This window comes from Heterodontus francisci, chromosome 25 (genome assembly GCF_036365525.1).
Source record: "Heterodontus francisci isolate sHetFra1 chromosome 25, sHetFra1.hap1, whole genome shotgun sequence".
In the NCBI taxonomy this organism is placed as follows: domain Eukaryota; kingdom Metazoa; phylum Chordata; class Chondrichthyes; order Heterodontiformes; family Heterodontidae; genus Heterodontus; species Heterodontus francisci.
The window spans coordinates 65,613,460-65,640,463 of NC_090395.1; the positions used below are offsets into that span (position 1 = coordinate 65,613,460).

General features: G+C 45.2%; 1 pseudogene; it reads right to left on the reverse strand.

Annotated features, from left to right (window-relative positions):
- The window catches only part of LOC137384036 (uncharacterized), a 234,460-nt pseudogene that overhangs the window by 115,999 nt on the left and 91,457 nt on the right, over nt 1-27,004 (reverse strand).

Sequence of the window (27,004 nt, forward strand, 5' to 3'; positions counted from 1 at the left end):
CCCCTCCCTCTTTCCCCCTCCCTCCCTCCCTCTTTCCCCCCTCCCTCTTTCCCCCTCCCTCTTCCCCCCTCCCTCCCTCCCTCTTTCCCCCCTCCCTTTCCCCCTCTCCCCACCTCTTTCTCCCCCTCTTTCTCCCCTCCCTCTTTCTCCCCCCTCTTTCTCTCCCCCCCTCTTTCTCCCCCCCCTCTTCCCCCCCCCCCGTCACCGTCACCCTCTTCCCCCCCCCCCCTCCCGCTACCGCTGGTCTCCCCGCGCTGCTCTCCCCGCCCACCGCGCTGCTCTCCCCGGCCCACTCCACTCTCTCACTCCGGCCATTGTATTCTGCCACGTGTTCGTTAGGTTTCATCTCTGTGATTCTTTGAGCAGCGCCATCTTTAGTCCTGGCAGCTGCTACAGCTACAGTCGCAATCTGTGACGTTTACGTGGCACATGCTGTATTTGCGCATGTGCCAAAACAGCGCCACCTACCGATCGCGTTGTCAACAAATGCGGTCTTACCGCCTACCCCCGATAACCTTTCACCCCCTTGCTTATCAAGAATCCATCTACTTCTGCCTTAAACATATTCAAAGACTCTGCTTCCACTGCCTTTTGAGGAAGAGAGTACCAAAGACTCACGACCCTCTGAGCCAAAAAATTGATATAACGTTAGGCATAATTTTATAATTGGCGACCTTATAAAAGTGACTGGCTATCTGAGGGAAGCAGCACTGACCGGGGCCAAGTAGCAACGGTGAGCTGTATCCTTAGGTTGTAAGGATTGTCAGAATAACATCAGCCCACACTCTTATATATCTTCTAACAGGAGATTATTGAGCAGCTAGAAGCAGTCAGCCTTTCCAGCCTCTGTTTGGGAACAATGTATAACACAGAGGAACTTGAGAAGGAGAAAAATCACAGAGAATCCAACTTTTCTGTCAGTGCCACTCCAGAAGATAGAAGGTTAAGGTAAACTGGCATTGCTGGATTGTGGCAAGTATTCTTTCTTTTGGGCCTCCTTATCTCGAGAGACAATGGATACGCGCCTGGAGGTGGTCAGTGGTTTGTGAAGCAGCGCCTGGAGTGGCTATAAAGGCCAATTCTGGAGTGACAGGCTCTTCCACAGGTGCTGCAGAGAAATTTGTTTGTAAGGTAAACTGGCATTGCTGGATTGTGGCAAGTATAACTCCATGAGATTAGGTTAACAGTGAAGGAAGGTGAATAATGAAAACAGCACTATCTGAGGGCCGGCAAACTGGAAATGTTTACTTCTTATTCTTCATCTTCACCAACACAAATAACACCTTCATTAGGAATCTAACACAATGATGGAAACCCAGCCACCATTTTCATTCTGATGAATGACAGTCTGAAATAGTAAATGATTGTAAACTCTTATGCCAAAACTCTTAAGCATTTATTCTCATTTGAAAGCAATGCTAATGAAAATACCAGAAACGAGAGCATCGTACCTTTGACTAACAGATGTGGATCCTGAAGATGGGGTTGAATCTTCACAAGAACTTTCAGGGCCTATTGAGACATGGGGACAAAATTCAGATTCATCTGATTCTCACTTGCAGTCAACCAAGACAGCACTCTTGTCAAATGGAACCTCAATGACTGAGATAACGGATTCAGATGAATTCATTTCAGTGTAATCTCCCTCTCTCTGTTAGCAAAGAAAGATGTGGCAGTGGCCTAATTTTTACTTATAATTGTGTTTCTTTCCCATATCTGGGCATTGGTGGTACAAAGTTACTGTTGGGGCAGTTAAAGGGTTTAGGTTGGTACGACTCGAATCCAGATATTCCATTTTTGCTGCATACAAATATAAAGAAAAGTTCCAGCCAGTGAGCTGGCCGCTGCCACCAGTGGAAAAGGTGGGGGGAATTTTATGGAAACGACAGGGCTCATGGCCATGGCTGCAGAGCCGGTGAGAGACCCACATTGCCTCCTTTGGGGAAGGCCTGCCATATCCTGAGCCAATCAGGCATTTGAGAGGTCACCGACAGGTCCTTCCTCGGATCAGGGCCCTGGGGATGAAATGTTCCACCTACCGAGAGCTGCCGGCCAATCAGAGCTCTTTTGCTCTGCAGTGCCACTGGGGAGGCAATGGCTGCTGCTGGAATGGCACCCACTGAAGGCCCAGGATTGTGGACCGACCCAGACCAGAGGTATGTGATGGCTGGAGGGTTTTTGCGGAGTGGGGGTCATGGGGAAGGGGTGTGTGGGGAGGTCAGTAGCAAGGGCTGGGGGGAGGGGGGACTCTCAGCTGGTTCCCCCCTTCCCGATGCCAGGTCCTTCAATCAGGCCCTGAGTACCTTTGAACGAGGGACCCGTCTGGGATCCCACAAGCAACCACGCATGTAGCAATAACAGGAAACCCAACCCAACTGTAGTGGATATTACAAAATCCTGCCAGTGATATTCCATCTATTTATTTACAATGATCTTGCTGGTTGGGTGTTGTTGGTGAAAGAGGCTCCCCACCTCCACTAAGGAGTCAGACAATTGGCTCAGGTGTATTTGAATAAAAATTTGTTTCAAAATGTAAGAAATAACTATCATTGATATAGAACATTTCACAACCTCAGGATGCACCAAAGTGCATCACAGGCAAGTTTCCTTTACCAAATGAGTGCATAAATATCAACAGGCTGTTCATTTAAGGGAGAAGTAATTTGAAGGCTCATTGTGTGCAAGAACCAGGAAACAGGGAGTTCTGCTCTGATGTTTCACTCCACATTGTTAATAGTAGGTCAATTATGTTGTTAAAGATGGACAGATGAAGGACATTGTTTAATTAAGGACTTGGAGCAGATATAAAGAAAGCCTGCTGGGACACAGGGGTGAAGGCTGGAGGCAGTGATACGTAATGCAGCATTCTGTGAATAAACTGACTATCAAGAAAAGGATCTGTATCTAGCTTCATTTTTCACCATTTGGCTTGGATCTGTGTAACACTCATAGATAAAACCTCTCATCTCAGTTCAATTCTTCCACTCTCTATCCCTGACATTCTTCCTGAACTAAGATACAACAGTTGGAGGTTGCATTTCACAATTCCAATTGCTAGAAATAGGCTTTTTGTTTATGAAGAAGCAGTGAATCAAGTTCCATTTCAATTTCAGGGGATAAGTGGAGTTTCTGCAATATTCTGGGGATATTTTATTATTCTGCCCATTTTCCATGAAAAATGCAGATCAGTGTCCTTGTTCATAACTGTTGAGGGACCAAATAGAATGAATTTGGCCAGTTGCAATTTCTCTGGGTGACTGAGAAAATATAACCAGTGACCAGTTTGGATAGACATTCATTCAGTTACCATATTGTTTGTTTAAAGTATCTCTTACCAATGCTGCTGATTTGTGTCACATAACTGCAGCTCTCCCCTGATCTGTTGAAGACTGACACGTTAACCATTTCACTAGAGTTTTTTCCCTGGTTATTTGAGGCTGTGCAGTAATATTGATGATGTTGCTGTGTGAAGGATTGACAATGTAGATCCAGTTTATTGGTGTCAGAAATCTTTAAATCTTCAGATGGGGTCTTCTCGTACCATCGGTACTGAATGGGAAGGGATCCCCGGACAGACTCACAGGAGATGGACACTGAGCCCCCAAAACATGTGACATTTGGTGGTGATAAAAATCTAAACACAGGAACTGACACAGATTCTGTGGGAAAGAAACAAACATTCAGATACTGACTGAACATCTAAAAATCAAATACTCTGCAGTCGAGAGAAAGGATCAACTCAAAGTCAAGAAGTAGAATGAGTTTGAGTGAAGTTAAGAAACAGCAAGGGACAGAAAACATGAGTGGGAGTTATTTATCGGCCCCTAACAGTAGTTGTAGTGTAGAGCAGAATATACATCAAGGCATTAGAGATACAATTAAAAAGGATATTACAGTAATCATGGGGGACTTTAAATTTCACATAGACTGGGCAAACCACATTTGTAGTAATAGTATGAAGGACAAGTTCATGGAATGTATACAAGTTAGTTATCTCGATCAGTATGTTGAGAACCAACTAGGGAACAGGCAATTTTGGATTTAGTATTGTGAAATGAGGAAGGGTTTACTAACAATCTTGTATTAAAGGGGCCGCTAGGGAAGAGTGACCATAATATGCAAATATTTTATATTGTGCTTGAAAGTCATTTTGTTAAGTTTGAAACCAGGGTCTGAAATGTAAACAAAGCAAACTACACAGGTATAAGGGGGAAGTTGGCCAATCCAAGTTGGCATAGATTGGGAAACTACATTAAAAGATATGATGGTAGACAAACAAATTGCTAGCATTTAAAGAGTTAATACATAATTCGCCACAAATATACATTCCTTTAAGGTGCAAAACCCCAACAGAAAAAGTCGGTCCAACCATGGCTAACAAGTGGAGTTAAAGATAGTATTAGATCAAAGGAGAGGCTTTTAATGTTGCCAAAAAGAGTAGTAAGCCTGATGATTAGTAGGATTATAGAATTCAGCAAAGGAGGACCAAAAAATTGATAAGGAAAAAGAAAAGAGAATATGAGAGTAGACTAGCAAGAGTCATGAAAACACATAATAATCATTTCTATAGGTCTATAAATAGCAAAAGATTAGAGGTAGAAACAGATGAAATTACAATGAGGAAACAGGAAGTGGCAGAGACATTACATGGTAGAAGAAACAAAAAATATGGAAATAATGAGGAACCAAGAGTCCAGTGAGAATGAGGAACTTAAATCAGTGTAGGTAACAAAATATTACTGGTGAAATGAATGGGACTAAGTGGCAACAAATCCACTGGACCTGATGTCCTGCATGCTTGGGTTTGAAAAGAGGTGGCAGCAAAGATGGAAGATACATTGGTTTTGATCTTCCAAAATTCCTTAGATTCTAGAAGAGTTCCCTGTAGTTAAAAGGAATTGTTAATCCAATAACACTTGAAAATTATTGGTCAGAAAGTTGGACAGGCCACGTGTGTAACACGTGTGTGTAACACAAGTCAGATTTCCCGACCTCTGCCCGTTACCTGACAGACTCTGCACTGCTGCGCAGCCTCGGGATATCGGAGCTGTCATGTTTCTCCCAGATAAAACATTGATCAGACTTTCAGTAGAGTGTAATAAAGTAAATCACTGAGAAATGTACCGTAAGATATTTGTAGCTCTACAGCAAACATTGGATCGTGTCCAAGTTTTTCAATACCACAGCTGTACCATCCTGCATCTCCTGAGTGAAGATCCTTCATTGTAACAACAAATATTCCTTGTGTCTTGTTATCAGTGATTGACATTCTTTCATGTTGCGAATTTGACTTTACTAAAACTGAGCACTGGCGAGTCCAGCCATGACACCAATATTTCACAGATGACTGGTACTGTTGTGCCCCATAGTGACAATCTATTGTGATCGCTCTTCCCACAATGCCTGTTACTTCCTTTTCAGCACACAATACATCTGAAACTGAGGAGACAGAAATTGAACATGCTGAATACAAACAAATACATTTTGATAATCGTTACCACTGTGCACAGATGAATCTCTCCGCGATATCTATTAATACAGTTGAATTCCTTCTTGTGTATGATGAAAGGAAACACTGTCTCAGGATGTGACAAAGCACTTCTGTCATGGGAGTAGTTTTTTTATCTCCTCTGTTTAAAACAGTATGCCTTTAAGACTCTATTTAAAAATAGTGTGCCTTTAAGACTGAGAGAAGCTTTTATATTCCCTGGGCACAGTGTGTGAAAGCAGCAAGCCTGTTTCCTCAGCAACAGCAGGAGAGGAGAGGCCTCATGTTGTATTGTATCAATTTGACTACATGTAAAGACTGGCTAGAACCAGTTTGATCTGGCAGTCTGATGAAGCGTGCTCTGATGAAGAAAGAATTTTGTCCCTCTCAGCAGAAAATCACCATTGGTCTACAGGCGGTGTTATCCCTGAAGAGGGAAAAAAAGCCCTGAAGGAATCTTTGCCTTGTTGGAGGTAGCAAATTCCTTTTTACTTCCAGTCTCTGAGAGACGTTTCTGTCTCAGGAGTGACTTTCTGGGTTTTTTAGTGTTTCTGGGAGTTCAGGAATTCTCTGTAAAGTTTCTAATGATAAACTGCCAATTTAAAACTCCAAATGGTCCTGTTGCTATACTCCTTGTGGAAAGAACTGTGTGACGCCTACTGCAACTGAAGTGATTTGAATGCCTATCCATTACAAACTGTTCGTCAAACTCGCCTGGAGACTTTGGGTGGTATCTGACTGTTCGACTCTGAGACACCTCACCAAACCGGGAATGTAACTCACCAAGACTAACAACCCAGATATTTATTTACTCCTAAGAAATTCCTAAGCTCTAATTTTTAACATCATTATCGAAAACCGGTTAACCATTGGTTTTTGAATGTATGTGTGTGTGCATGAAGGTTTATTTATTTTTATTTAGAGATACAGCACTGAAACAGGCCCTTCGGCCCACCGAGTCTGTGCCGACCATCAATGACCCATTTATACTAATCCTACATTAATCCCATTTCCTACCCCATCCCCACCTTCTCTCAATTCCCCTACCTATACTAGGGGCCATTTATAATGGCCAACTTAACTATCAACCTGCAAGTCTTTGGCCGTGGGAGGAAACCAGAGCACCCAGCAAAAACCCACACAGTCACAGGGAGAACTTGCAAACTCCGCACAGACAGTACCCAGAATCGAAGCCGGGTCAATGGAGCTGTGAGGCTGCGGTGCTAACCACTGCGCCACTGTGCTGCCCCTAATTAGGAGGAATAAGAAGTTATAAGGTCTTTAGACATAGATTTATCTCAATTGTGTTTAAGATTTAGTTTATTAATAAATAGTTAATTTGTTATATTTTAAAGATACCTGGTTTGGTGTGTTTTATTCTGGGGGTTAATAGAGTGATGAATTTGGCTAATAATATGCAGTGACCTGTGGAGTAATGGGACTGCATTCACAGTGCATTGTTCCCGCCTCGGTCATAACATATTAATTGGGGGCTTGATTCTTGGGATCCAAATGCAATACCAATTATATGAAATATAAGGGGAATAATCATTTGAAAGAGAAAAAGTAAAGGGAACCAGGTTTCTTGTATAATAGGGTAAAGGCTGTACCATCGGAATGGCATTAGCAGTTGCAGTAGTTTTTCTGGAAAAGGAGAATGTGTCCTTCAGTGACTTGACAACTTTAACAAAGGTTACATTAAAAGAATTAGCTGCACAATTGGGGTTAGAGTTGAAATCAGGTGCTAAAAGGCAGAAATAATTGATGTTATAGCCCAACATCTAAAATTGGAGTGATGTACTAGAATTGCCTAAAATTCAGTTACAGTTGAGGCAACTGGAACTTCAACAAGAAACAGAAGCAAAAATAGCCATATGAAAAGTTGAGGCTGAAAAGTAATTAAGAAAACTTGAACTTGAAGAAGAGGAAAGAAAAAAAGAGAGGGAATTTAGATTTAGAGAGATGGAATTAAGACAAAGGGGTAGTCTTCTCTCCAGGATAAATCCTGTTCAGGAAGAATCTGAATTCAGCCCAGCACACAGCAAAAGGCTACTTAAATTCATACAAGCTCTTCCGAAGTTTGAGGAAAGGGACGTAGAGGCATTTTTCATATATTCTGAAAAAATAGCCAAACAAATGAAATGGCAAAAGGAAAACTGGACACTGCTTATGCAAAGCAGGTTAATGGGCAGAGCTCATGAAGTTCATGCCATGCTTCCTGAAGAGGTTTCTGCAGATTATGAGATAGCAAAAAAGGCTATTCTCACAGTGTATGAGTTAGTCCCTGAAGCTTACAGAAAATAGGAGCAGGAGTAGGGCATTCAGCCCTTCGAGCCTGCACCACCATTCAATACGATCATGGCTGATCATACAAACTCAGTACCCTGTTCCCACTTTCTTCCCATATACCTTGATTCCTTTAGCCCTAAGAACTATATCTAACTCTTTCTTGAATATATTTAATGATTTGGCCTCAACTGCTTTCTGTGGTAGAGAATTCCACAGGTTCACCACTCTCTGGGTGAAGAAATCTCTCCTCATTTCAGTCCTAAGTGGCTTATTCCTTATCCTTAGACTGTGATCCCTGGTCCTGGACTCCCCCGCCATCGGGAACATCCTTCCTGCATCTAGTCTGTCCAGTCCTGTTAGAATTTTGTAGGTTTCTATGAGATCCCCTCTCACTCTTCTAAACTCTAGCGAATACAAGCCTAATCGACCCAATCTCTCTTCATACGTCAGTCCTGCCATCCCAGGAATCAGTCTGGTAAACCTTCGTTGCACTCCCTCCATAGCAAGAACATCCTTCCTCAGATAAGGAGACCAAAACTGCACACAATACTCCAGGTGTGAAGTTTATCGTCAGAAGTTTCGGAACTTATAGAGATTGGCTGGGCAGACATATGTAGAATTTGAGAGGGTGAAGCAAATTCATTTTGATCGTTGAATACTGGCATTAAAGATGAAAATCACGTATGAGAACCTTTGAGAATTGATTCTCTTGGAAGAGTTTAAAAATTCAATCCCTTTGGTAATGAGAACTCATGTAGATAACCTGAAAGTTTTGAAAGCTAGACAAGCAGCAGAAATTGCTAATGATTTTGAGCTTGGGTATCAGACAGTTAAAATTTTCAGCCCACCACCTGCAGACACAGGGAGCTTTAGAGAGATACCACCAAACTCTCAAAACAATGATTAGAGCATACTGTCATGAATATCTGCATGACGGGGACTAAACTTGCTTTTATTTGTCAGCAGAGAGTCACCAAATGAGTCTATGCCCAGAATCGTATGCCCCCCCAAAAGAGCGGGATGGTGGTGGGGTGGGGGGGTTGTAAAATGTAGTGGGAGGCTCATGGGGCCCTTCCCGACCCACTCCCACCTCTGCTGCCACTTTATGCAGGGCGGCGGCAGCAAAAAACGGCCCGCCTGCCCCAGGTCAATCAAAGGCTTTGAGTGGCTAGGTAACAGCCACTTAAGGGCCTCTGCCCACCGCCATGGAGATTTTACCCTTGGCTGGTGGGCGGACAAATCCGAGAAAAGCCACCTGTTAAAAGTAGGTGAATTTCCGACACCCTGTGCCCGATGGAGGGCTGCCCCTGATGCCCCAACCACCCCCAAGCCCAACACGCACCCTGTCCCCCAATCGACCACTCTTGCCTCACCAAGGCTTGACCAAATGTCCCTGGCTATGCCCCAAAAACTTACCCGGTCTCCGGGGCTCCCTGACATCTTCCTTCTTCAGCTGGCACTGCTGGGACAGAGAGCTGGCGGCCCACTGATTGGCCAGCAGCTCCATCAGACCAATTAAAGGCCTGGGGACTGCAAAATGTGGTCCAGATCCCCAGGCCAGGCGGAGGTGATTTCGCCACCGACTTTTCAGTCGGTGGACGGCTCCTGTCCTCTGAGGGTAAAGTTCTGGCCTATCTAGTTGAGGGAGGCGACATAGAGGCAGGGGCTTATTGCTGGCTGCAAAGGGAGGCCATCAGGAGAGGCAGCACCGACTGCCAGGCAGGGTGGAGAAGGGAGGGCATTATCTGAGGATTGGGGGCAAAGGTACCAGCACTGCAGAGTGCCATATGGGGGGGGGGAGGGGCAATGGGCAGGTGGTGACATGTGGGGGGAGAAGGGGAGGTGTTGGTAGTGAAGGCCTTAAAGTTAGGGAGTGGCCACCTATCATGGGCGTCATTCATCCAGACTTCGGGCACCTCATTGAAGAGGAGGTGGAGCAGAGCAGGAGTGAGGTCCAGGCACCAGCAGAGGCACTGCAACAACTTGTGAGCCCACAAGAGGGTCAGTAGCAGCCTCCAGGTGGTGGAGAAGGACATAGAGGGGAAAGCCAGCAGCCTCCTCTGCACAGAAGAAGTTACCCTCTAGAGGGAGTCTAGCGGTCGAGGCTCAACTACCTACAAATGTCCGAGAGGCCGTGCCAGCAAAGATACCACTTCAACAGGGAGGCTATCACTGGCCTATGATCTATGATGCAGGATGAGCTGTGCCCCAGGGGACTTGGTGGAAATCCAGTGTTGGTGGCACTGAAGATCACCGAACTTCTACGCCGTTGGATCATTTCAGGGGTCCAATGGGGACATGTCTGGATTCTCAGAGACAGCTGTCATCGGTACATCAGTGAGGTCACCAGTGCTCTTTTCAGGCAGGAGGATGAGTATGTGCGCTTCTGCTCAGATCACAACTCTCAAGCTGAGAGGAGCATTGGGTTCAGGGCCATCACTGGATTGCCCCAGGTACAGGGTGTTAGCAACTGCATGCATTTGGCCAGCAAGGCTCCCAACACCAGCCAGCGGCCTTCATCAACAAGAATGGCTTCCACTCCCGCAATGTACAACTGGTCAGCGACCACCGTAAACGGATTCTGCAGGTCTGCAACTTCCCAGGAAGTCTTCATTTTGAGGCAGTCCCAGGGGCCAGAGCTTTTCCAGCCTTCTTCGTGCTTTCAGGGATTGATCCTTGGAGACACGGCTACCCACTGAGGACATGGCTACTGATACCTCTGAGGAACCTACGCACAGATGCAGAGGAAAGGTACAACACCTGCCACAGGACAATGCGAGTAGCCATCGAGCAGGCCATTGGTCTACTGAAGATGAGATTCAGATTTCTAGATTGGTCCGTTGGAGCCTTTCAGTGCGCTCCAACGAGGATCTCACATCGTGCTGGTCTGCTGTGCACTGCACAACCTGTCATTAAAGAGGGGAGAGAGGTTGAACAATAAGGATATCAAGGAACGTGCTGCCTCCTCGGGCGGTGAAGATGCGGAGTGGGAAGCTGGTCAAGCATTGCCAGATGGAGGACCCCAGGGATAAGAGGAGTGATGCATGAGATAAGTGCAAGGTAGGCTCGCGATGCCTTTATATATTCTCTTTTCCTATTAAATATGTTGACCTTATCTGGTCTGGCCTACATGTGATGCCAGATCCACAGCAATGTGGTTGAATCTTAAATGTCCTCTGAAATGGCCTAGTGAGCCATTCAGTTTCTCAAGGGCAAATAGGGATGGGCAATAAATGCTGGCCTAGCCAGCGATGCCGACATCCCATGAACGAATAAATAAAAAAAAGATCCTTACTACCAGCTGTACGTTGACCAATATATACTTGTGTTTATGCAGCCCTGTTGTCACCTTCCTTCCTTTAGGAAGCATTCACTCAGCGCCCAAGTGTGCACCGCTCAGCTGGCAAGGCTCCAGACTTGACCCCTCACAGCATAATTCCTTGCCTCAAGCCCCTTGACTGAGGCAAGGTTGAAATGACACCCCAAAGGCCATAAAAAGAGAAAAAAATCTTTATTATTTCCAACAACAACCACTACCCTTTCTATTTACATTACTCATTTTCCCATGAAACCTCTGTGCTTCTAGGCGCTCTTCTTTATTCTGTTGTGAACACTCCTACGCGGTGCTCCGCCTGCACTGTCAGCTGAATTGGAGGCAGGCTGTTGACCTTGCTGCCCCTTGGCTCGGGATGACTTTGACGATCATCCTGGAGGGCCCCGGCATGTTGAGGGCCTCTTGCACAGAATCAATGCCACCCTCTGTCGTCGGGGATGGAGGAGGATCTGGCGTCACTGGCAGAGGGGCATAGAAACAGCTGCCTGCACAAGAAGCACCCTGAGATTAGCTCCCAGCTGCAGGGGGCAGCCAAGCTTTCGTGTAAAGTCAATAAGCTGATGTGGAAGGAGGCCTGCGATGAAGCCACAGCCATGGAAATGGCAGGAAGAAATAGTTGCTGATTGCAAGGAAGTTACAGTCCTGAGCTGGCAGCGGAGGTCCACCGGATTTCAGCAGGAACCAGGTAGCCAAGTTCACAGACTCAGAGTCAGAAATTTAGATGCTATCATTGCCATGGTAGCCACCAACCATCCAAATGCTCCCACTTTCAGTCAAAGTGCTATGACTGTGGGAAAGTCGTTCATATCCAGACGACATGCAGGAATTGAGGAAACGGTAATGCTCCAGGTCGCAGTAATCCACCTTGTCGAGGTCATAGTAGACCTAAAGCTAAAATAGGCTCCTGGAAGTCCTCAAATGTACATATGGTGGATATGGAAACAGAAGTTGATGTTATCGAGCAGGAAGATCAAGAATTGTACTCAATCAGAGAGCAAGATAAACAGCACATGGAAGTTGAGAGAGAAAGGGCTGAAGATAGAATTCTAGCACCCTCAGTAAAAATGAAAATCGGAGATTTACAACTTACGTTTGTTGTTGATACAGCCACAGCAGTGTCTGTTAACTTGGAAGGAGAGTATAAGAAGTCCCTAAGTCATATTCCCTTATGGAAAACTAGTGCGAAACTGACTAGTTATTCCAATAACAGCTTTCCAGTATTAGGTGAAGTGAGTATTAAGGTGGAATACAATGATGCATCCTATTATTTGCCATTGGTAACAGCAGGAGATGAGGGAAGCAATTCTCTGACTAGAGAGATGACTCAGTAGGAAAGGGTTCAGATCTCTGGCCCATTGGGACCAGGTCTGAAAGAGGAGCAGCCTGTAGAGTATGGGAGGACTTTATCTGAACACTTATTAAACCAATGGCCTTGCTGGGTGAAGAACTCGTACTGTGGAAAAGTTTACACTAAAACTGCAGGAGTTTTTAAAAAAGGTGAAGAGGCAGAGAGAAGAACAGAAAGAGGAAATGATATAGGATAGATTAAAAGGAGAAACAATGAGGTAAAAATGCTTCACTGGCAAATTCATTTTTGCAAATAGCTGCATAAATATCAACAGGCTGTTGGTTTAAGAGAGAAGCACTTTAAAGGCTCACTAATTGAGCCAGGAAACAGGGAGTTTTATTCGGATGTTTCTTTCCTCATTGTTAATAGTAGGTTGATTATGTTGTTAAAGATGGACAGATGAAGGATATTGTTTAATTAAGGATTTGGAGCAGATATAAAGTGAGCCTGCTGGAACATGGGGAGCAAGGCAGGAAGCAGAAATATATAATGCTGCATTCTGTGAATAAATCAACTATCAAGAAAATGGTCTGTGTCTAGCTTCATTCTTCACCATTTGGCTTGGATCCATGTAACACTCATAGCTAAAAGCTCTCATCTCACGTGTCATTTCAGTTCAATTCTACCACACTCTATCCTGACATCCACCCTAAAGTAGGCCACAATTCCCTTGGTCACTGACCTGAAACATTAACTCTGTTTCTCTCTCCGCCGATGCTGCCAGACCTGCTTAGTATTGCCAGCACTTTCTGTTTTTATTTCCCTTCCTAAAAGCACTGCTGGTGTACCTACACCCCAAGGACTGCAGCGGTTCAAGAAGGCAGCTCAACACCAGGGCAATTAGGGATGGGCAATAAATACTGGTATAGCCAGTGATGCCCACATCCCGTGAACGAATAATTAAACAAAAACAAATGACAGTTGACTGTTGCATTTCACAATTCCATCTGCTGGAAATAGGTATATTAGTTTATGAAGAAGGAGTCAATCAAATTCAATTTTAATTTTATGGGATTACAGGAGTTTCTGCAATGTTTATGCATGTTTTGGGGATTGTTGAGTGAATTTGCCCAGTTTCAGTTTCTCAGAGTGACTGAAGGAACTTACCCGGTGACCAGTTTGGATAGACATTAATTAAAAAATTCAGTTACCATACTGTTTGTTTGAAGTATCTCTTACCAATGCTGCTGATTTGTATCACATAACTGCAGTTTTTCTCTGATCTGTTGGAGACTGACACGTGAACCATTTCACTGGCTTTTTCTCCCTGATTATTTGAGGCTGTGCAGTAATATTGATGATGTTGCTGTTTGAAGGATTGACAATGTAGATCCAGTTTATTGATGTCAGAGATCTTTGAATCTTCAGACGGGGTCTTTTCATACCATGTGTACTGAATGGGGAGGGATCCCTGGACAGACTCACAGGAGATGGAAACTGAGCCCCCAGAACATGAGCGATCTGGTCGTGATAAAAATCTGACTACGGGAACAGACACGGATTCTGTGGGAAAGAAACAAACATTCAGATACTGACTGTACGTTTAAAAATCAAATACTCTCCAGTAGAATTTGGGTCAGCTCATTAAAATCAAGAAGTAGAATGAGTTTGAGTCAAGTTAAGAAACAACAAGGGACAGAAAACTTTGGTGGGAGTTGTTTATAGGCCCCTAACAGTAGTGTGGGGCAGAGTATAAATCAAGAAATTAGAGGCATAATTAAAAAGGGTATTACAGCAATCATGGGGAACTTTAATATTCATATAGACTGGGAAAACCAAATTTACAGTAATATTGTGGATGACAAGTTCATGGAATGTATACAAGATAGTTATCTAGATCAGTAAGTTGAGAACCAACTCGGAAACAGGCTTTTTTTCGATTTAATGTTCTGTTGTGAGGAAGGGTTCATTAATCAACTTGCACGAAAGGCACCAGTAGGGAAAAATGATCATAATATGGTGGTATTTAATATTGAGCTTGAAAGTGATTCAGTTTAGTTTGAAACTAGGGTCTTAAATCTAAACAAAGCAAACTACATAGGTATAAGGGGGAAGTTGACTAAGGTAGATGGGAAACTGCATTAAAAGATATGATGGCAGAAAAGGAAATTTAAACAGTTAATACATAATTTGCAACAAGTATACATTTCTTTAAGGCACAAACCCTCACAGAAACAGTGGTCCAACCATGGCTAACAAGAGGAGTTAAAGATAGTATTAAATCAAAGGAAGAGGCTTTTAAAGTTGCCAAAAAGAGTAGTAAGCCTGAGGATTAGAAGGATTGTAGAAGTCAGCAAAGGAGGAATTGATAAGGAAAAAGAAAAGAGAATATGAGAGCAAACTAGCAAGAGACATGAAAGCAGATTGTAAACATTTCTATAGCTATATAAATAAGAAAGGATTAGAGGTAGAGACAGGTGATATTACAATGAGGAAAAAAGGAAGGGCAGAGACATTTCTTCACGGTAGAAGACAATAAAAAGTTATAGAAATAATGGAGAACCAAGGGTCTAGTGAGAATGAGGAACTTAAGGTATAAGTAAAAAATGAGTACTAGTGAAATTAATGGGACTAAGTGGCAACAAATCCCTGATGACCTGCATCCTAGGGTTTGAAAAGTGGTAGCAGCACAGATAGTAGATGCATTGGTTTTGATCTTCCAGAATTCCTTAGATTCTAGAAGAGTTCCCAAGGATTGGGAGGTAGTAAACATAACCCTGGTTTTTAAGTAAGGTGGAAGAGGGAAAATGGGGAATTATAGACCAGTTAGCATAGCAAAATTCTAGAATCTATTATTAGGGATGCAGTAACAGAGCACTTAGAAACTCATGATATGATTAAGCAGATTCAACACGGATGTATGAAAGGGAAGTTATGTTTGACTAATTCTGTTGGAGGGTGCAATTAGTAGGATGGATACGAAGGACCCAGTGGATGGAGTGTATTTGGATTTTTGAAAAACATTCAATAAGGTGCCACACAGCAGAAATAAACAAGACAATTCCAGGTTGGCAGGCTGTAATCATTGTGATAATGGAAGGATCAGGACTTGGATCTCAGCTATTTACAATCTATATTAATGACTTAGATAAGGGGACTGAGTGTCATTTATTCATGTTTGCTGGTGATACAAAGCTAGGTGGGAAAGTATTAGCAAGGAGGACATAAAGAGGCTACAGAGGGATATAGACAGGCTGGGTGAGTGGGCAAGAACATGGCAGGTGGAATACAATGTGGTGAAGTGTGAAGTTATCCACTCTGATAGGTAAATAGAAAAGCAGAATATTTTTTGAATGGTGAGAGACTAGGAAATGTTTACATTCAGAGGGACCTGGGCGTCCTTGTACATGAATCACAGATAATTAACATGCATGTATAGCAAGCATCTAGGAAGGCAAATGGGAGTTCTGAAGAAGGGTCATTGACCTGAAACGTTAACTCTGCTTCTCTCTCCACAGATGCTGCCAGACCTGCTGAGTATTTCCAACATTTCTTGTTTTTATTATAAGGCAAATGATATGTTAGCTATTGTTACCAAGGGGTTGGCATATGAGTAAAGAAGTCTTAAACAATTATATAGGGCACTGGTGAGGCCACACCTAGAGTACTGTGTGCAGATTTGGTCTCCTTACCCAGGGAAGGATATACTTGCCCCAAAGGGAGCGCAAGGAAGGTTGACTAGACTGGTTCTTAGAATGAGGGATTTGTTTTATGAGGAGAGATTGTGTAGACTAGGCCTATATTCCCTGGAGCTTAGAAGAGTGAGAGATGATCTAATTGAAACATATAAAATTCTTATGGGGCTTGACAGAGTAGATGCTGAGAAAAAGTTTCCCCTGACTAGGGAAGCTAGAACACAGGATCACAGTCTCAGAATAAGATATCAGCCATTTAGGGCTGAGATGATGAAAAATTTCTTCTTTCAATGGATTGTGAAACTTTGGATTTAAGCAAAATACTGCAGATGCTGGAAATCTGATATAAAAACAGAAAGTGCAGGGAATACTCAGCAGTTGTGGCTGCATCTGTGGAGAGAGAAACAGAGTTAATATTTCGGGCACAGATGTGAAACTTTGGAATTCTGTATCCCAGAGAGCTGTGGATGCTCATGTATTAAGTATATTCCAGACAGATGTTGATAGATTTTTGGGTATTAAGGGAGTTAAGGGATATACGAAAGGGGATCTTGGTGAATGGCCGAGCAGGCTCACAGGGCCAATTGGCCTACTCCTGCTCCTATTTCTTGGCATCTTATGTATCTTGTTGATCATGTGTGTCACCTATCAGATCAAGGAGCCTATGAAACATGTTAAGCTCAGTGGATTGATTCTATTTTTAATATTTTCTCGGAAGTAATACCACGAGTAAACACTTACTTCTCACTTCTTTGGTTAATTCTGGCTGCTAATTTTAGTGACATTTCATACAGTGCAGAGACAGGAAAATGTGGTAAGAATCTCATGTGATATCTACCACAATACCCTGTAGTTAAAGGAATTGTTAATCCAATAACACTTGAAACTCTTGGTCAGAAAGCTGGACAGGCCACGAATTGGGTGTATGTAACACGAGCCAGATTTCCCGACCTCTGTCCATTACCTGACAGACTCTGCACTACTGCAGAGCCTCGGGATATCGGGGCTGCCATGTTTCTCCCAGATAAAACATTGATCAGACATTTCAGTGGAGAGTAATAAAGAAAATCCCTGGGAAATATACCGTAAGATATTTGTAGCTCGACAGCAAACAGCAGATCGAGGCCAGGTGTTCAATACCACAGTTGTGCCATCCTGCATCTTCTGAGCGAAGATCCTTCATTATAACAACAAATATTCCTTGTCTCTTTTTATCTGTGATTGATATTCTTTCACGTTGCCAATTTGACTTTACTAAAACTGAGCACTGGCGAGTCCAGCCATGACACCAATATTTCACAGATGACTGGTACTGCTGTGCCCCATAGCGATAATCTATTGTGATCGCTCTTCCCACAACACCTGTTACTTTCTTTTCAGCACACAATACATCTGAAACTGAGGGGACAGAAACTGAATAGGCTGAATACAAACAAATACATTTTGATAATCGTTGCCACTGTGCACAGAGGAATCTCTCCACTATATCTATAATACAGTTGAATTCCTTCTTGTTTGTGATGAAAGAAAACATTAATATAGTGCCTTATCACTGTCTCAGGATGTGACAAAGCACTTCACAGTCAATGACTAAGTTTTGAAGTATGGCAGAATTTTATGCCGACTTCGGGTTCAGGAACAGTGGTATGGGAGGGAGGGGCGCATTAAATAAGGACGGGCTAAGTTATTACTGCGCTGGGAATCAGTGGGAGTCTAGCGGGAGAGGCTCAATTGCCTTCAGATGTCTGAGAGGCAAAGACTCCACTTCAACAGGGAGGCTGTCACTGACCTATGAGCTATGATGCAGGACGAGCTGTGCCCCAGCGGACCTGGTGGAAATCCGATGCTAGTGGCACCGAAGGCCACCGTGGCACTGACCCTGTACACATCTGGATCATTTCAGGGATCCACTGGGGGCATGTCTGGATTCTCACAGTCAGTGGTCAACGGCACATCAAGGAGGTCATCAAGGAGGATGAGTTTGTGCACTTTTGCTCAGATCCTAACTCTCAAGCTGAGACATCCATTGAGTTTAGGGCTATCACTGGATTCCCCAGGTACGGGACGTCTGCACACAGATGGCCATCAAGGCGCTGGAACACCAGCCAGAGCCTTCATCGACAAGACAGTCTTCCACTCCCTCAAAGTACAACTGGTCTGCGAAAACCGTAAATGGATCCTGCAGGTCTGCGCACGCTTCCTGGGAAGTTGCCATGATGCCTACATTTTGAGGCTTTCCCAGGGGCCAGAGCTTTTCTGCCCTCCTTCGTGCCTTCAGGGATAGATCCTTAGAGACCACGGCTACCCACTGAGGACATGGCTACTAACACTTGTGAGCAACACACACACACACATGCAGAGGAAAGGTACTACACCTGCCATGGGACAACACGAGTCACCATCAAGCAGGCCATTGGTCTATTGAAGATGAGATTCAGATCCCTAGATTGGTCTGTTGGACCCCTTCAGTATGCTTCAGCGAGGGTCTCACGTATCGTGGTGGTCTGCTTTGCACTGTGTTACAAGAGGTTTTATTTTTGTCCAAAATCTTAGAATTCTATGTGTTTTAAAAAAACTGAAAAAACATTTTCAGTGGACATGGACACCTGCAAATAGCTGAAATTTTTGGATGTTGATTTTGTATACAAGAATAGGAAGACCAAGCCGTTTCAAGGAAGCTAGCCAGTGGTTTTTGACCTCCACGGAGCAACACCTTGAATTACAGGGGCGACACTGTGCCTGGCCATGGGATCAGCTCAGGAAGGTTTACTTTTTTCCGAATCCTTTTAAAAACCAGTGAGTTGGACAAAGAGCAGGCATTTGAAATTCTGACCCATCTGGAGATCAAAATGGAAGACCTAGAAAAGGAAACTGTAAAGGAAACTTGCATCCCTTGAAAAGAAACGCTGTATTTGAAAGGTGGCAGATTCCTATTGCCTCCTGTCTCTGAAGAATTCTTGCATCCAGTGTGGTTCCTGTTTCCTCCTGTGTTTGGGAAATCCTAGAACCTGAAGAAAGCTTCTACTATAACAATCAATGCAAAATACTGCAGATGTTGGAAATCTGAAATAAAAACAAGAAATGCTGGAAATACGCAGCAGGCCTGGCAGCATCTGTGGAGAGAGAAGCAGAGTTAACGTTTCAGGTCAGTGACCCTTCTTCAGAACTAGCAGATATTAGAAATGTAAAAGATTTTAAGCAAGTAAAGCGGTGGGGGGGGGGGGGGTGCTATAGATAACAAAAGAGGTGTTGATAGGACAAGGTCACAGAGAATAACTGACCAGAAGATCGTGGAACAAAGGCAAATGGTATGTTAGTGGTGTGGTGAAAGACAAAGCATTAGTACAGAGAGGGTGTGAATTGATTGTAAAGCACAAAGCACTCCAAGCACAAACATTAATTTTTTTTTTTAAAAACAGCAACAGTGGGTAGGCACAGTAGAAACAAACTAATAAACCAAAAAAACTAAACTAAAATAACCAAATAAAAATGAAAAAAGAAAAAATAACTAAACATTCTTAATAAATAATAAATAAGAATAAAGCTTCTACTGCTGTACTGCTGCTGTGAGGCCGAAGCAGACCTGTTGCTACACCCCTGCTGAAAGACCTATGTGAGGCCTGCTGTAGGCGAATTGCCTTGAACACCACCCATCCGGCATCTAGGGTGGTGGCGGGGTGACCTGGAAAATTCGTCCGGGAGTGACCCGCCACGACCTCCAACACCAAGAAGGCCCCGTCGCATTTTACCAGCAGCAACAAGGTCTTGGTACAGCCCACCCCGCCCTCCCCCCTCACCGTTGCTCGGTGGCAGGGCCTTGATTTAATATTAAAATCAATGAAAAAACACGCACATCAATTTACCTTGACCCGGCTGCCATCCCACGCCAATATTACAGCCGCTGGCCGCAACTCGCACACCTTCGGAACTCCGATCAGAGTTCCGAAGCATGAGACTGTTGGGGACGGGGGAGGCATGAAAATTTCAGGGTGGGAGGTGGGGGGAGCGGGGAAAACCGCTCCGATTGGTTGCAGGGATGGTGGGAAGGGGTTTTGGGTCAAAGGAAATAAAGTTTGGGGGGGAAAGGTCGTGAGTGAAGACTCACTTTTTTAGGGGGATAGGACAAAAAAATCAACGGATTATTCATTGGGGGTGTGGGAAAGGGAATTGAAAATTTGAATAAATGTATGTCTGCATTTTTAAGCATTCTGTCACTTTAAAACTTATAATGAGACCAATGGGCCTGTAGCCCTTTAAAAATGGCGGTGGACGCTGTGCCGTGGTGCCAGACGCTGTTGCTGAGGCTGGAACGGCTGCCCCCTCTACATCATCAGGGGCAAAATATCACAGGGGCTCAGCGACAGCGCATCTGCATCTGAAGGCCACCGACTTCAAAGTTCACCGTTGCGATGTGCGGCGCTAATCAAATTCAGCCCTTTGAGTGGCATCCAACTATTCGACTCTGGGACACCTCACCCAACTGAAAAGTTTCCTACCAGAATGTGCCAAACTGATTTATTTTATTATTCTTTCTATTCATAAGAAACAGCTGTAAGCCAAAGCCCTTATATCCCCGGCTAACTATTTAATTTTTTAATGCATGTGTGTGTGCATGAGGACTAGGGAAATAAGTAGCTTTCATATATATAGATTTATCTCATTTGTGACTAAGACTTATTTTTTTCTACTAACTAGTTGTTGTTGTTGTTTATAGAAACCTGATTGGTATGCTTTATTCTGAGGGAGAAATAGAATCTAATTGGCTATTCTTCAGTAAGTGGGTAAAATCTATTGATATGCTGTGACCTGTGGAGAAGTGGGACTGAATTAACAGTGCATTTCTCCTGCCATGGTTGTAACAACTGCACAACCAGTCACTACAGAGTGGGGCGATGTTGTACAATAAGGATAGCAAGGAGCATGCTGCCTCCTCGGACGGTGAGGATGTGGAGTGGGAAGCTGGTCAAGCATTGCCAGATGAAGGACCCCAGTGGTAAGAGGAGAGATGCATAAGATATATGCAAGGGAGGCTCGCGATGCCCTTATACATTCTCCTTTCCTTTGATCTTTACTACCAGCTCTGTTGTTGCCTTCCTTCCTTTAGGAAGCATTCACTCAGTGCCCAGGTGTGCACCGCTCAGCATGCAAGCCTCCAGACTTGACCACTCAAAGCATTATTCCTCACCTCAAGCCCCTTGACTGAGGTAGGGTTGATATGTAACCGCAAAGGCCATAAATGAGAGCAAGGAGATCTTGTACGATGGAAAATAACCTTTATTATCCCCGATAACCAATGCTACCCTTTCTATTTACTCATTCGCCCATGAAATTCCTATACTTCTAGGTGCTCTTCTTTATTCTGTTGTGAACACTCCTACGCAGTGCTCCCCCTGCGCTGTCAGCTGAATTAGAGGCAGGCTATTGACCTTGCTGCCCTTTGGCTAGGGGTGACTTTGTCACTCATCCTGGAGGGCCCCAGCATGTTGAGGGCCTCTTGCATAGAAACCGTACCACCCTCTGTCGTCAGGGATGAAGGAGGATCTGGTGTCACTGGCAGAGGGGAATAGAAACTTCTGCCTGTACAAGAAACACCCTGAGAGAAGCCCCAGCTGCAGGAGGCAGCCACTCCTCCCCCCTTGCATGGCACTTGTGCCTCCCTGCTAACCTGAGATGTAAGAGGACCTGGTGGTGGCTCCAGGTTCCCTTATCCCCTCTTGCCTTGTCATTGCTGCCTTCAGTTCTTGGTCAAATCGAAGCTATGCAGGTCTGCACGAATGTCCTGCAGACAGTGAGTGCTCTGCTGGAGCTCCAGGAGAGCTGCCAATCTGTCAATGGAGGATGCCAGTTTTGCACCAATCAGTGAGAATGCAGCAGTCAAGGCCTGGATGGGCCACTGCATCATCTGCACTTGAGTACACATTGCCTCTGGCATCTCTGCCAGATGTTGCCTGAACTCTTGCTGCAGCTGCAGCATTTCCCGTGATGCTGCCGACACCAGAGTCACGTGATGAGCCTGGGGCGAGTGCATATCCATGGACATGAGGGTATCTGTCCCGATGGAGGGTGTGGGAGTATGAGGTGACGATTCAACTTTCGATGCTCCGTTTTCCCCCTCAGAGGTGGCAGCTTCACCCACAATTGCGGAGGCTCTTTGTAGATGCTCTGCATGACCTGCATGAAGAGAACAGAGAAATTGAAGGGTCAAGGGCCTCGCCTTCCGACATGGAAAACACCCCTACATTGGAGACCCTTATAGGCACCAGATGCCTTATGAACAGCATGGTTCCATCGCCGATAAGGCACCCTTGTGCTCCATGGTGACCTTACTCACTGTCTTGTGAGGGTGCCCCTATTTCTACATCACAACGCTCCATCCATCCCGAGGCCATGTCAGCTCCGTGGCCTCTTCCTCCATCGGGTTCAGAACATGCCACCGGTCTTGGAGCACTCTCTGTGATTTTGTGCTCTCCTGCAGAGACAAAGATGAATGATGTTGGTCTCCCAGCCAAGACAAGCCCAAGACATATGCTGGTGGTAGTCCAACAGGTAATGATGGGGGCACACAGATCTGTCCTGCATGTGGCCCCTTTTCAGCAGCTTTGTGAGGGTCTCCAGTGACAAAAAGCTGCCTTTCAGCCCCATTTCGCCATGCCTCAAGCAGCTTGTCTGTAAGTCCTGGCCCTTTGCCCATATCTGGGTGGGCATGGCTGCTGCACCCATCACACTCTCCTCCTCTGAAAAATACAAGGCCCGAGAGCTGAAGGCGTTAAGAAGTGCTCACTTTCTCTGCTCAGATGACGTCATTGAGCCGCTTGTGGCACTGAGCCCATGTCCTTGGTGTGACCCCACAGCTGCTGACTTCCTCTGCTATTGGTAGCCAGTCTTGCTTGGTCAGGTGTCCAGCTCTCCTCCTCCAGTCCCCAAGGAAGTGCATCTCCTCACTGTCGGCCTGTAAGAGAATTTGGAAGGAGGTATCACTAAAGCGTGGGTCCACCCGGGGTTTTCCTTCTGCCCTTGTTCTGCTGCCTTTCTCCCCTGAAGAAATTCTTAAACTTGACAATGAAACATCACATGCAGGGCTGGCAGCCCTTTAAATATGGCGCCACCACCTGCCATGGCATCAGTTGATGCTGGCATCTCCGTCTCCACCTTGCCACCGTCCACTGCATTGGATGGCCCCTGTGCCTCATTCCTGTTAATTTGCCGGCCATCGTTCTATTGTGTGCAGCCAGCCGCTCATGACCCTGAAAGAAGCCACACCTGCTTCCGTTATCATTGTCGGGACTTGCGGCTTTAACGTAAAATCTGGCCCATAGTCTCTATTGCGATTGTTCTCACTGTAGCTCAGTGTTAGCACTCTCACCTCTGAGTCAGAAAGCTTCCCCACATCACATACAATCTATGCTGACATTCCAGTGCAGTATTAAGGGAAAGCTGCATTGTTCAAGGTGCCGTTTTTCAGATGAGATGTTAAGCTGTGGCCCTGTCTGCCCTCTGAGGTGGATATAAAGGTTACCATGGCTCTATTTCGAAGAAGAGAAGAGGAATTCTCTGCAGTAACTAAGCCAACACTTAGCCTCCTTCATGGCCTCTGTGGCACATGAAGGGTTCTTCCAGCAGCAATGGCTGCCCCCGTGGCTACGTTGGCACCAATGGAGGGTGGAAACCGCCGATTCCCAGGGTCTGCCTTCCTGGCCCCAGCACCGTACATAAACAAACTTACCTTGTCTTCGAGCATGGTTCAGCATAGAGGCACCGTCTCCTTCTTCCTGCAGCTTCAGAAACCTCCGGCTGGTGCTGCTGAGCTGCCGGCCATCTGATTGGGCTAGCAATTTTGGGAGGTGACTGATGTCCTCAAATGAACCACGTGGGGTCGGGTGACAATTTTGTCCTGGCGAAGAGATTTCTTAGCTCTTGAAAAAATCCAGCCCCCCCAAAAAATTATCTGGCCATTGACATATTTTGTTTATGGGACTCTGATGTGTGAAAATTGGCTGCTGCGTTTTCTACATAACAACAATGTCAACAAATCAAATAAGTAATTGGGGTGAAAGACTGTAGTGTCTGGTATTAAACTGGCTGAGTGTATTGTGATAGGCTGCGTTTGCTGACAATGCTACCACTAGGTGGCACTGCAGTGGTACATGCGCAAGTGCAGCCTCTGCCACTAAAACGTCACAGTCTGCGATGTCAGACAGCTGCCAGGACTAAAAATGGCGCTGCTCAAATAATCACACAAAGGCAACCTGAACACATGGCAGCACACAATGGCCGGAGGGAGATAGCGAGCAGGCCAGGGTGGATGGGGAGGGTGGGAGATAGCGAACGGGCCGAGGGGGGTTGGGAGGGAGATAGCGAGAGTGCCAGGGGGATGGAGGGAGATGGCAAGTGGGCCGGGGTGGAAACGAGCGTGCTGAGGGGCGGGGGTATCGAACGGGCCGCGGAGGAAGAGAGCGCACCCATCACCACAAAGGTCTTGATCGAAGAGATTATTGACAATGCAGCCAACAGCTGACGTCATCAGAATGCACTAACTGCGCACATGCGCAGATTGGATCTTACTCTCTGATGACGGATGCGCTCTCCTCTTCCCCGGCCCGCTCGCTATCTCCCCCCTCCCACACCCCCCCCCCCCACACACTCGCAATCTCCCTCCTCCCCCCCCCACTCGCACTCGCTATCTCCCTCCTCCCCACCCCACCCACCCCCACTCGCTATCTCCCTCCGGCCATTGTGCGCTGCCATGTGTTCAGGTTGCCTTTGTGTGATTATTTGAGCAGCGCCATTTTTAGTCCTGGCAGCTGTCTGACATCGCAGACTGTGACGTTTTAGTGGCAGAGGCTGCACTTGCGCATGTACTACTGCAGTGTCATCTAATGGTAGTGTTGTCAGCAAATGCAGCCTTTCTCGATAGTTGGTTTATCCACAGAATGCAGCATTATATATTTCTGCCTCCTGCCTTCCTTCCCATGTCCCAGCAGGCTCACTTTATATTTGCTCCAAGTCTTTAATTAAAAAATATCCCTCATCTGTCCATTAGCAACATAATTAACCTACTATTAACAATGAGGAGAGAAACATCCGAATAGAACTTCCTGTTTCCTGGCTCTGGCACACAGTGAGCCTTTAAAGTACTTCTTTATTAAACCAACAGCCTGTTGATATTTATGCAGCCATTTGTATAAAGGAATTTGCCAGTGAAGCACTTTTACCTCATTGTTTCTCCCTTTAATCTATCCTATATAATTTCCCCTTTCTGTTCTTCTCTCTGCCTCTTCACCTTTTTTTAAAACTCCTGCAGTTTTAGTGTAAACTTTTCCACAGTACGAGTTCTTCACCCAGCAAGGCCATTGGTTTAATAAGTGTTCAGATAAAGTCCTCCCATACTCTACAGGCTGCTCCTCTTTCAGAACTGGTCCCAATGGGCCAGAGATCTGAACCCTTTCCTACTGAGTCATCTCTCTAGTCAGAGAATTGCATCCCTTATCTTACTATTCTTATACTGACTCCCATGTCACACTGGGAATAATCCTGTGTGTTCGAGGTCCTGCTCATTGAGCTATCTCCAAGTTCCTGAATCTTCCCTTGCTGAACCTCTTTCCTCTTCCTTTCTCTGCTCTTGGCTGCATGAATCACGTTCACCTTCACTCTCCAAATCCTGCTGCAGTAGATGTTGCAGCCAATAAAGTTGAGAGGACGGACATTGATTTAGCTGTTACCATGGTGCTGTATGAATTAGAGAAAAATATCAAATTCAAGTTGTTATTGCCGTTAGAAAGAAATACTTGCATTTATATAGCACCTTTCACAATCTCAAAATGTCACAATGCTTTTTACCCCCAATTGTTTGAATTGTTGGCATTGTTGTAAACCATGAGGTCGTAACTGGGAGCAGCCATGTTGCAACTTTTTATTTACACCTCCCAACAGAGAGGCAATATAGCAGTGCACAATGTTTAACTGTTACATATATCACAATCAAAGTGATTATTGACAACGCAGCCGGCAGCTAATGTCATCAGACTGCACCAATCTGCGCACATACGCAGATTGGATCCTACTCTCTGCGCATGCGCTGCGTTCCACAGTGCCAGGACTGGTTTGCGCATACGCAGATAATGCGGGGACAGCATGGGGAGTTCGCAGCCGAAGACCTTGGTGGTGACGGGTGCACTGTCCTCCTCCCGCGCCCGCTCGCTACTCTCCCCCGGCCCGCTCGTTCCCCCCACCCCCCGGCCTGCTCGCTATCTCCCTCCACCCCCCCCCCCCCCAGGCGCGCTTGCTATCTCCCTCCCTCCTCCACACCCCAGCCCGCTCGCATTTGCACATGTGCCACTGCAGTGCCACCTACTGGTAGCATTGTCAGCAAACGCAGCCATCAAGAGAAGGATCTGTGTCTAGCTTTATTCTTCACCATTTGGCTTGGATCCATGTAACACTCAGAGCTAAAAGTTCTCATCTCAGGTGTCATTTCAGTTCAGTTCTACAACACTCAATCCTGACATCCACCCTAAACTAGGCCACAATTCCTTTGGTCACAGACCTGAAACGTTAACTCTGTTTCTCTCCCCCCAGACCCACGAAGTATTTCCAGCACTTTCCATTTTTACTTCCCTTCAGAACAGCACTGTGGGTGTACCTACACCCCAAGTATTGCAGCGGCTCAAGAAGGCAGCTCACCACCACCTTCTCAAGGGCAATTAGGGATGAGCAATAAATGCTGGCCTAGCCAGTGACACCCACATCGCATGAACAAATAAAAAAAAGACAGTCGGATGTTGCATTTCACAATTCCATCTGCTGAAAATAGGCATTTTGGTTTATGAAGAAGCAGTCAATCAAATTCAATTTTAATTTCTTGGGAATACTGGAGTTTATGCAATGTTTACACGTGTTTTGGGGATATTTTA